This window comes from Chanos chanos, chromosome 8 (genome assembly GCF_902362185.1).
Source record: "Chanos chanos chromosome 8, fChaCha1.1, whole genome shotgun sequence".
Taxonomy (NCBI): Eukaryota; Metazoa; Chordata; class Actinopteri; order Gonorynchiformes; family Chanidae; genus Chanos; species Chanos chanos.
The window spans coordinates 26,255,337-26,266,064 of record NC_044502.1 but is presented as its reverse complement, the minus strand read 5'-3'; the positions used below and the strand labels follow the sequence as shown (position 1 = coordinate 26,266,064).

Sequence of the window (10,728 nt, the reverse complement as noted above, 5' to 3'; positions counted from 1 at the left end):
TTAAAAGTAAGGTGGCAGCTGGGTAGGCAAGGCCTTCTCCGGGAGTGGGGGCTGCCCCCCCTTGGAACCGCCACAGGTTTTATATCCTGTTCTGTATCTTGAGCCTGTTCCCATGTTACCTGTGATTCTCCTGCTATGTTTCCTGTGGCTGTTCTGTCCTGTTCCTAGTTCACTGCTCTGCTCTAAGTTTGAGTAAATTTCATTTAACTGCATCTAGTCTCATCTCCAGTTCATGACACAAGATGACAAGTGAAAACCCATCAATGTTGTCTGTGGAATTGGTATGTTCAATTATTTAGTGTTTTTAAAATCATGCAATTAGATTTTAAATTGAAAAAAGCTATTTACAAAGTTCAAATTATTCTTGAACAACAAATTTATATCTTTATATGATTTAACATTTTATACTGTGTTGAAATGAACTAGACCAGAAATATGAACATGTTACTCACTGAAGAGAGAGAGACTCATTTCTCCAGTCCTGTGGGAGATTAACAGGTTATTGTACCAACACTAGTCTGACTGGCTCTAAGACACGACTCATTTACAGCAACTCAGCTTTTCTTCACTCAGACATCCACAATCATTTTTTTTTTTCATTACCACATTCTATGGTTGTAAATGTTTCACAGTATCAAACAAGTGTGGCGATTTTGAGAAATGCAAAATGAAAGCTAATGTGACTATCAACGAAACATGAAAAATTGGCTTAATTAGACTATGTCTATCCAAACCATTAGACATGGTCATATGAATATGATATGTATCATTAAAACGCATGCAGATAGAAAATTGATCAATATATACACTGAAATATAATATACAATACTGATAATGATAATGAAGCTGAAATGAGTGAATTACTTTGTATGAATTTTTTAGGCAGAGAATTAAAAATGTCATCCTTGATTTTAGGCTGGTTTACTCAGGGAGAGCAAGGAAACATGGGGCAAAGGAAAGGTACAATGAGTTAGTGTACATGGTGCCAATGCAGGAGGTCACAGAAGACGGGTTAAACTGACTAACAGTTGACTGCATGTTTCTGATATTCTTATTACTGTATGCCATATACATATGGAATGCATAGTCTCTATGCACTCTACATGGAGGAAGAGCCAGAAGGGAGAGGAGTCGTACAGCTAAACAAACTGCCGAAACCCGGGATTGAACCAGGGACCTTTAGATCTTCAGTCTAACGCTCTCCCAACTGAGCTATTTCGGCACATTGTGTTTTGCACAAAGACAAAAACATATATTTGTACAGACCTACGAGGGAAAAAAGGCAAGACCTCTGTATTAATAGTTTGATATCTAACTGTGGGGTGCCTAGTGGTGCAGTGGGTAGCGCTGTCGCTTCACAGCCAGCGTCCTTTCTGTGTGGAGTTTGCATGTTCTCTGTGTCTGTGTTGGTTTCCTCCCACAATTCAAAGCCATGTAAGTCAGGCAAACTGAAGATGCTAAATTGCCCCTAGGTGTGGATGAGTGCATGAATGTGTTTATCTGTGTGTCTGTCCTGTGATGAGCTGGCAACCTGTCCAGGATGTTTCCCCACCTTTTGCCGAATGAATGCTGGGACAGGCTCCAGCTACTCCCGAAATCCTAATTAGGATAAGCGGCTTAGAAAAAGAATGAGAGGGAGTGAGATATCTAACTGTGCTTATGTTGGTAGACTTGTATGTGTATGTATTTGAACTTGAAAATGTTAGACGCACCTATACTTGGGGGATCCCCAATTGTTCAGGATACAGAGTTCCACCATCTTATAAATACTCTGCTCTGGAGAGTTCTGAGATGGATAGATAGATAGATAGATAGATAGATAGATAGATAGATAGATAGATAGATAGATAGATAGATAGATAGATAGATAGATAGATAGATAGAGAGAGAGAGAGAGAGAGAGGGTCATTGTCAGTTGTAATCCAGTGCAGCATGTCCCTAAATGCTTTTCTTTGGCACATGAGAAAGGTAGCTCACTGTATAAAGAGGAAATTAAGATTAGGTTTCTTCAGATCCCTATAATTCATTACATCTTCCCTGACTGTAGAGAATGCCATCTCAAACAATGTCAGTAATGAAGATATATATGTTCATGTGTATGTTTATATTTATGTTTATGATAAGGTCTATAGCTGTCACTCACCAGCAGTTGGAATGACTGACTTGACACCCTCTTGATTGTAAGTGAACTTTCCTTGAAGAATTCCTTTGTGTTTCACATTGGACATACCCTGTGATAACACAAACAGAGTCATAATAAATATTGTTTCACTATACATCACTATACACTATACATACTACACATCAAAATCTGTTGGCAGTGGAGTTACTGTTGAAACGCTTCATTATGTAGCTATAGGAGATATCACACTTAAATACTGACATAAACATTTAAGATGAGGAGTATGACAGAACTCTGACTGAGGACTCTGATCATGTTTTAATTCTTTTACACACTCACGTATATTAGCAGGTTCAGTCCCAGACAGGACTTCTGGCAAATGTTCCAGAGACACATCACGTGAGTGATGTGGATCAGGTAGGAGAAAGAGATCCTTAAGAACCCCTCAGGTCCACAGAAAACCCAACATTTTCCAGGGCACACATTAGGTTGTTCATCAGCAGATTTAAAATCTTTTGTTTTCCTCTTATCTCCCTGGACAGGTTTCTTTATCAGAACAACCAAATGCAAATGTTGTTGAACTTTAAGCACTTCAGATATGGATGAACGATTTTGGGGCTATGCTCTTCTTAAAATGCATTGTTTGCATTAGTTGACTGAAAGTGTTTGAGCTGAACTGTAGGCGACGCTTTGCTGCCCTGGTCCAATACACCTCCGAATGCATGAGATTATCATGCTTGTCCCTGTGTGTACACATGCGCACACACACACACACACACACACATAAATCTGACTCCATATGAATCACACGCTCAGTAGCAGTGATTAAAACAGAAGAGCAGTTGAACCTGCAAATTCCAGTGCAGTCTGCCATTCCAGTCCCATCAGCTTTGTGCAGACTCAGGGCTCAATGAACTATCTGCTCTAAATCCTAAAACACAGACAAAGTGTTTAAGAGCTATTTAAACAGAGAACAATTAAAAACTACCTACACCCTTTCTATTACAGGACACCGGAACCAACAGACACTACAGACCTTTGTTGAAGACAACAACAACAATGAAAAAACCCTCACTACAATACAAAGTGTGTGTGTGTGTATGTTACCTTGACATGCTCCTTCTCCTGGGTGTGCATTTTCTGGTGAAGCACATCAGAAGTTGACTGGAGATTGGACACAATCTTTTAAACCAGTAGGCCTAATCTGTGCATTCCAGCCATCTCTTATTCCTTTTACCTGTGCACATCAAACTCCACACTTTAGGGAGAAAAACAGTCACCCAAAGCCATCAGCATAGGTCACAAAGGTCAAAAATTAATTGTATGATTGGCACATTCAATTTCAAGTGTGATTTTAAAGCATCAAAAAACAAAAAACAAACAAAAAAAACCCACCCTGAAAAAAAGGCAGATCTAGGCAGTCTATTGTTCCTGTCTAATGCTCTGCTGCTGCAGCAGTGGAAAGACTAGTCAAACTTGAGATATCTTCTGTGTGCGTTCATGTGTGTGTGTGTGTGTGTGTGTGTGTACGACCGGGGCAGCGATGCTCAAATAGTCAAACTTCAAATATCTTGCCTCAGTCACAAGGCACTAGTTTTCTCTTCCTTAATTTAGCTGAATAATCTCTCTCTGGCAGAAAACACACACACACACACAAAATATTAAATTATGAAATACTGAAACATTTTATATGAAAACATATTTATATGAAATACTGAAACATTTTATATTATATTATATTATATTATATCATATTATATTTATCACTCACATTTCCTTTCTTAGTGTATATTTATTTTTCTCTCACCATCATTTTCTTCACATCTCTGCATCTGCTCTCAGACCATTTGGATTCATGATTGTGAAGACTAACATGGGGATTCTGGTCCTACTGGACAAAGAAAGAAAGAAAGAAAGAAAGAAACTTCAGAGGGACTTTTCTCACAAGGGAAACGGTCTCAAAAGTACAGTTTTATTTTAGGTGGAGTTAAGACAAACAAAACTCCGTTGTTCAAAAGGTCAAGGCCTTCTTAGCGATTAATAAAACATGGCAATGGAGGAGAGTTTGTAGCACTACGGAATGTAGCGGTTAGCATGAGACATCTGTCAGTGTGCACTACAAATGAGGCGGAAAGAAGGATGTTCAACTACAGGAGTCATGCAGGGCTCATTTATAACGTGTACCCTGTAGTTTCCAGAGGAAAAATCGTTATGTTATGTTATGTTATGTTATGTTATGTTATGTTATGAAAGGAGCAATGTTAAAAACATGAAGCGCCATTTGGCAGAACGGCATTTATGTTTGTTTGTGTGTGTGTGCGTTTGGGCGTTTAAATGTATTCATTAATGAGACATACATCCATAAGTAGTGCTGACATTCAAATAATGGTATCCCTTGGTTACGTTCTTTTGAACTGCAATAGAATCTGACTTGAAAGTTCCCTGATATATTGATGAATAGTTCAGACGACAAGTTTTACGAGAAGAACAACACGATTAACACAACTTTTCACATCTTGAAATACATTCCGTCAATTCAGGTAAATTTCCTATACGGTTTGTTGAACGAAAGACTAATATCGTTTGCTCCCCGTTTACGTTTTACTGTGTTCATTTTCTCACATTCTCAATTACTGTGATAAATCCTTGGGTTTATAACATTAGTGCCGTGAATTCACAAATTACGCTCTTCCTTTCATAACTCTGGTTTTCGTAAAAGATACTGTTCTGTGACCCACATACGATTATGGTGTTCAAATATAGCCTATCGATTTTTCTTTCTGTTTCGTCGCCCTTGTACATCACTGAGAAACTCACCTCATCACTTATAAACCTACAAGACAATTATCCATTGCTGTTTAAGGATTTGATCTAATTTTAACCTTAATATTTCTGATACGTCGATGTATGTTTTAAAGGTGTGTTGTTCCTTCTGTCGAAAGGATGAAATTATTGAAATTATTCGAATTATTTAATTAAGGATGCATCAAGGGGCCATTTAGGTATTAATGTGGTGTGTGTGTTTGATTGGATATGTGTATTAATTCAATAGTATGAAATACGGCCATGTGTACTACTAACATTCAAAAAATAATTCAGTGGTATCCATTGGTCACGGTGTTCTGAAAAGCTGCGATAGAATCTTGCGTAAAGGTTCTATAACAAATAAAATAACCCAAAGGCCTCAAACACCCGATTAGCTTAATTGCTCACTTCTTGATATTCATCTGATCACTTTAGACAATTTTTTTATTGTAACGTCGGCTGTTTTCCTTCTGTTTATATGAATCGTCCCACAATTTCTCACGTCAAGTTTCATTTCAAGACTCTGGTTAAAATTCAGGCAACTCTTTCAGAACTCTGGTACAATGCTTTGTTGAACTTCTTCATGTAATTATCTTTTCTTTCTTTGTATTCTTTGTTTAAATTCTTTAAACAGCACAGGCATTGTACTACAGTATGTAGTACAGCATATGATCCATGGGGGAGTTATTGATCTAAGCGACACTTAGAGTATATGATGTTTGTCTCCATTTATGTGACTTTACTGCCCTCCTCTTCCCCCCTCTCTGTGTTAGAAATGGAAGATTACCCAGTTGACCCTCCTCAGGAGGTGCTGATAGCAGTGCAAGGTCTCCTTAATAAGGATGGGGAAATCTGGTGCATGGAGGTGGTTAACAATATTGTGAGGTATGCAATACCTACAGATTTTTCTTTTGTGAGGTGGGGGGTGGGCTACTGTTTTAGTTAAAACTTTGGAAGGATTTTTTTTTTAATGTAACCTCAGAATATCACTTTAAGTACCAGTGAGCTGACTGTGGTAAATTCTCATTGTGAATTTAATCTCTGTCCCTTCCAAACAGCCTCATGAAGGCCTGTCACAAATCCCAGTGCAGATGCGCTTACCTCAGAATCTTACTTCAGACAAAATCCCATGACATTCTGAGAAGGTAAGTTCACACACAGGAATTCACTGAATATATACAGATAAATTGTCTTATTGGGATCTTATCTTATAAGGCCATCTATTAATCACCCGTTACAAATATTGACCTTGCCCCTCTCCATCTCCTTATTCAGGTTTATCTGTGTTGGAGGATACAGTCTTTTGAACTTATGGCTCACTTCCCCTTCAACAACCCAGAATACTACCATGCTGAAACTGATTTTACTGACCCTGAAAAAACTGCCTCTCACTGTGAACCATCTCAAAGAGGTACAGTGCTCCTCTATGACATGCTGGTTCTCCATCTCTTTACATTCATGTTTGATGGACTTTTTCTTCTCTCTCCTCTCCTAGAATAATACAGGCAGGCTGGTGAAGCGTCTGATTAAGAGAGGAAAGACAGAGGGTAAGAGGAGAAAACTGATGTCACTCCTTTTTTCTCTATCTTTCCTTTTGTCCCACTTTTTCCCACAAGTTCCTTTCGTCCATGTTCCTTTTTTAAAACTCCCATCACACACACACACTCACACACACACACACACACACACACACACACACACACACCTCTCTTTGTCCTCCTCAAAAGGTGTTATTTTTAACTGCAAATTTTGGTCTGCAATGATAAAACTGTATTATATATGGTGTCTTTTTTGCTTCAGAGTTGAAAAAACTGGCCTCAGATATTGTGGATCAATGGAAGGCTATGATCCATTCTCAGCCCTCCAGCAGTCATACTTCACATCATAACAGTAATTATTTTCCTCTGCTGCTTTTCTCTGGTGTTCTCCTCTCTCTCTCTCTCTCTCTTTCTCTCTCTCTCTCTTGCTCCCTCTCTCTCTCTCTCTCTCTCTCTGACTCTCTCTCTGTATGTGTGCACTTGAATGCAAGACAATATGAACTGTTTTTTGGTTATATGATCCTCCCTGTTTTCTAGCCAAGAAAAGAAAGAAGGGGGACAAGGTGCATTCTGAAGTGAAGAGAGGAGAAGGAGCGAAATCAGAGCAGAGAGAAAAAAAGAGAAATGAACCCTTAACACATCCCAGTCATGCTAAGCTCCCATGCACTGGTCAGTCTTCAGATTCTCTCATAAGTCTACAGGGTCTAGATGTCTTCATAATGAAGAACATTTGACTCTATGTTTTCATATAATAGTTTATGATATGATCGGAATGTACTGAGTGGAAGCCAATGTGTGTTACAGATGAAGGCTTGGGCCTGGAGACCAAAATCTCAGAAGCTCTGAAGAAGCCAGACTCTGACTCCCAGTCTGGGGACAAGTCTAAGACTGAACCTGCTGTGTTTGACAGCCATAGGTGAGCTGAGTCATTACTGTTCTCTCATTGGAATCATGCACATACTACTCTCAAAATTCAGTGAAGCATGGACAGTAGAGGAATGACAAATAGCTGTTTTCATTTATAAAAAAAAAAAAAACTTCTCAAAATTTGCTGTAATCCAGCAGCCAGAGGTTTTCTTCTAGAAGATCTTACACAGCCAATTCTCTGACATGTTCTTCATTTTCCTCAGCTTCAAGTCCCCTGACGCCCCACCAGAAGAGGGGAAATACAAGCCCCTGATTAGGGACCTCAGCTCAGGGCCTCTTGGTTTCATTGACCCTTATTCAGCACCTCAAATCAGAATCATGAGGAAGGAACCTGAGGCTGCATCTCCCACATCTGAGAAGGCATCTGTTGTCCCACCAGTGAAGAAAGAATACAAGCCTCTTAACAGGGACCTCAACTTCTACAAAAAGAATGACTCTGCAGAACGTGAGTTTAATAATTTCTTAATCTGGGTTTTGTGAAATTTAATCAGATCAGTATTAGCGTTACTATTGGTTGTTTTTTTATTTAAATATGTCCACAATTTTAGAAAAGATGATTTTAGTGGGATTTTTGGAGCAGATTTCTTGCCTGTTGAAGTTAGCATTAATTTTTTTTTAACTTGTCTTTGATTTGACACAGTGTTACCAGGGTCTCCTAGTTTCAGTGACCTGCCTAAATTCAGAGTGAAGAAATCTCAGGCTGCACCTGCCATGTCTGACAGGACATCTGAGAGTGGTGAGGAACAACACTGACCTTTCACACAGCACCTCTCTGACTACAGTCAAATAATAACATAATGGTGTAGTAACACTCTCTCTTGGCTTTATATCAGAGAATGTGATGAAATCAAAGGCCTCAGAGCAGGCACTAGTGATGGACAGCCAGACATCTAAAAGTTCTCCGTCTTATGATACCATGGAGGAGAAGGTGCCCTGGAGATGTCCACACTCCCTGACCCTGCCTCCCAGCCTCATAAGTCCTGGAGTCAACAGCACTGAGAAGGTCACCCAGAGAGAGCGAGAGATGGGTGTGTTGCAGAAGATCTTTGTTAGCCATGAGTGGTGAGTACTTGGAAGCACTTGTGAACAGTTTTTTCTAAAACCCGTTGCATTATGTTTTTGGTCTCCATCAATGTTGTGACGGAGTTTTCATTTTACAATGTAGGTGTGTAGTGTGTTTTTATGTGTTCATGCTCATCTTTGTGAAGCATGTTGTGTAAGACACTCTCACATTTTCTGCTCCCAGGACACCATCCAGCCCCCGTGAGTCTTATGACTACAAGCCTCCAAAAGCAATTCCCCTGGTCAGTGAAAGAAAGAGACAACACTCTCTCACCTTTTACACATTCTTACACTGTTAACACAGTCTTACACACTGAATGACTTTATGATGCAAGGCTTGTCTACTGATGCAAGTAACACTAAAGCAATCAATATTTAGAATGTTGATTTAGCACTGAGCTAATTGGTGTGTGTCTGTGTGTGTAGGACTGCATATCAGAGGACAGTGATGACAGTGATGTGGGGTCATCTTGTAACCCTGTTCCCCCTGGTCCGTCCTCCATCCTTGCCCAGGGTCACAAATTGCCCCCTGTCCTGACAAATCTCATGGCCAACCTGGCGCCCCCTCCTGACCAAAGTCCTGGAGTTAATGCACAAGTGATGTTCAGCACTATGATAGTAAGTCCTAAGTTTAATCTAATCGTTGATTTACACTTCGATGTAAATATTGGCATTTTATTGCAAGGGTTCAAAGGTTTTAGTGACTGACTCTCTATGTTTAGTCTCCAGGAGACCAGGAAAAGGAGCCTGAATTCTGTGATAAGGTCAAGCAGCTTCTGACCTCCTTGTTTCAGAAGGATGGTTCAGATTCTCCTGTTAACATCCTACCACGTGAGTTTTGACCTTTACCATACAAATGGAGGCTTAATTACAGCTGAATTTACTATATGTGTAATCTTGCAGACACAGAGGATGAAAAAGATATGTTTGTTAAACATTTAGAGTAGAATGCATTTTTTGCCCCGTAACATATCTAGAGTCAAAAAGAAATGAGTGTTATTTATGAATGATATTAAATGAAAATGCGGCAGGTCCAGATGAACCACATCCTCCCACCATGTCAGGCTGCCTGTTCTCTCCTGGAGCCAACAGCACAGAAAACCTCCCCCAGAGAGACAGCGAGATGGGCGTGTTCCTGGAGATGCAGCCTGGGCAGGGGAGGTATGCTCATAAACTCATCTACTAATTGTTTTTATAATTCCACTTGGTGTTAATAATATTCTCTCTGTTTTTGTTTCCTTGGATACTATTGGGATATAACATTGAGTGCCATCTTTCCTCCTCCAGTAAAGCCGAGAGGCCTCAGGAGTCTCATCAGACAATGGCCCAATACTTCAGTTCCCTGGTCAAGGTAAGAAAGCACACAGCACTTACTCATCTTTTTTCATTCTCAGACTCTTTTCAGTCTCTCAGCATGGCTCATGTACATTTGAAACATATTTAATATATACGTGTGTGTGTGTGTGTGTGTGTGTGCAGGACTGTAACATGATGGAGGTGAACAACATGAAACCTGCTGTAACCATGGCTCAAATCTGTCCTCCCTCCACTCCTGCCACGGGCTCCAAGCAGTCTCCTGCCCTGTCCAGTGTTATGGAAAGCCCTGCCCATTCTCTTGACACCAGTTCCTCAGATGACTGGCTGAAGCAGACTGATCTCTATGATAAGATCTTAAGCTTTTTGCGTCAGAATCAGGGTCAAAATCCTGCGCTCACCTCCCCACCAGGTTACATTTTCACCATTATCACAGAGACTCTTTCATTATGACTGTATAAATACAGCATTTTAAATATAAAACAAGGATACAATCAGGTTTTACAATTTCTTGCAGTGGGCACCAGTTTGATCGGCCATGGTCCTGACATTCAGCCACAAAACATGAACAATGTGAGTGTTCACATGCCCATGAGTGGAGGAGTTTATCCACCAAACCAGCTCCCCTATCATGTTCAATACCATCCCCAACCACCACACTGCCATGGGCCAATTTCCAACACACATGGTGGTCCTAGCAGGACTGCCGCTTTCCCTCCTCCAGCACACAGAACTGGTTTACGTGGCCACAGTCCAGACATGAACATCAACAACATGCAAGCACACATGCCAATGAATGTGGGGTACACTGCAAACCAGACTCCCCGGTTCCCCCAGTACAATCATCTGCCTCACCCACACAGTCAGAGGCCCCGATTCGATGGACCCCAGTGGCATGGAGCTGCCAATGGAAACTATTATGGAAAGGATTGTCCAGGCCCCAGGAGCTTCCCTCAAAGG

General features: G+C 40.3%; 1 non-coding gene across 1 annotated transcript; it reads right to left on the bottom strand.

Moving 5' to 3' along the window:
* Nucleotides 1-1,149: 1,149 nt before the first annotated feature.
* On the bottom strand, nucleotides 1,150-1,222 carry trnaf-gaa (transfer RNA phenylalanine (anticodon GAA)). The gene has a single exon. It is a non-coding gene; the product is annotated as a tRNA-Phe (tRNA).
* Between the last annotated feature and the right edge of the window lie 9,506 nt (nucleotides 1,223-10,728).